The sequence below is a fragment of the Corvus brachyrhynchos genome, unplaced genomic scaffold (genome assembly GCF_000691975.1).
Source record: "Corvus brachyrhynchos isolate BGI_N302 unplaced genomic scaffold, ASM69197v1 scaffold1013, whole genome shotgun sequence".
Taxonomy (NCBI): domain Eukaryota; kingdom Metazoa; phylum Chordata; class Aves; order Passeriformes; family Corvidae; genus Corvus; species Corvus brachyrhynchos.
In genome coordinates, this window is record NW_008236958.1 from 24081 (window position 1) to 25078 (window position 998).

At 61.6% G+C, this 998-nt stretch overlaps 1 long non-coding RNA gene across 1 annotated transcript in view; it reads left to right on the top strand.

Moving 5' to 3' along the window:
• The first annotated feature begins 10 nt into the window (after positions 1 to 10).
• LOC108445231 overlaps positions 11 to 998 on the top strand; it is a 1381-nt gene continuing 393 nt past the window's right edge. The window contains exon 1 of the long non-coding RNA XR_001860005.1: positions 11 to 952. This is a non-coding gene — a long non-coding RNA (uncharacterized LOC108445231). The remainder of the gene's footprint in view (positions 953 to 998) is intronic.

Here is a 998-nt window from a genome sequence, read left to right on the forward strand (position 1 = left end):
CAGCTCCAGGTTCTTCCTCCTCATTCACCCAGGCCAGCTTGGGCATGGTCGGGGGTCTCTGCTCCATGTCTCTGACTGGATTTGTGGGTACTTGCAGGAGAGATGCCTCAGAAAGCTCTGGGTCAGCAATTTATGCAGTTGTGCCTTGAAGCCCCCTGTGACAGAGAAACCTCAGGAAGGCTACAGGTCAGCAAGTCCTGCAGTCCGGTCTCAGAGGGCTCCTGCCACAAAGACAGGAGACTCCTCGTCAAGGATTGTTGTCACCAAGTGCCACGGTCTGCCCTCGAGGGCACCTACGGAAGAGAAGCCTCGGGAAGGCCACAGGTCACCAAGTCCTGTGGTCTGGCCTCGAGGTCACCTGCAACAGTAACACCTTGGAAAAGCTACGGGTCAGCAAAGAACAAGTGCGCTGTGGAGGGGCTCCTCACGACACCGCTCTTTCCTGTCCTGTCCCGTCGCGTGCTCCGAGCACTGTGGCGTGGCCGCGTCGCCACCAGCCCCTATGTCAGCACGTGTCACAAAGGGCCCTGGGACACCCTGTCCCGTTCCATCCCATGGTGACCATGCTGCACCATGTCACAAAGGGCCCTTGCACACACTGCCACCTGCCCTGGGGCTGCCCCCAGCCCACTCCAAGTGGCCCAGGTTGGAAGGAATCCCTTGCCCCAAGTGTCTAAGGCAGCCCGACAGGGACTTTAGCATTGGCTCCAGCCATAAGCAAACGCTCCCCTGCTCTGTGGGCTCGGGGCAGCACCCAGAGCCCCCCCAGCCGCCAACACAGCTGTGGCAAGAAGGGCGCAAGGTCTTCCACAGAAGCTGGCATGGCTTCCTTGGGACACGTCCCAGCTGGTGGCCATTCTAAGCCGGGGCTGTGACACAGACAGGGAACGTGTGGGTCGGGGCGCGAATGCTGCTCTGACCCCAGGGCCCCGGGGAGCACTGAAATCAGCAGGTGTGGCAGGGCCCCCCCCGAAGAAAGCCGGCCACCCACCACGGCC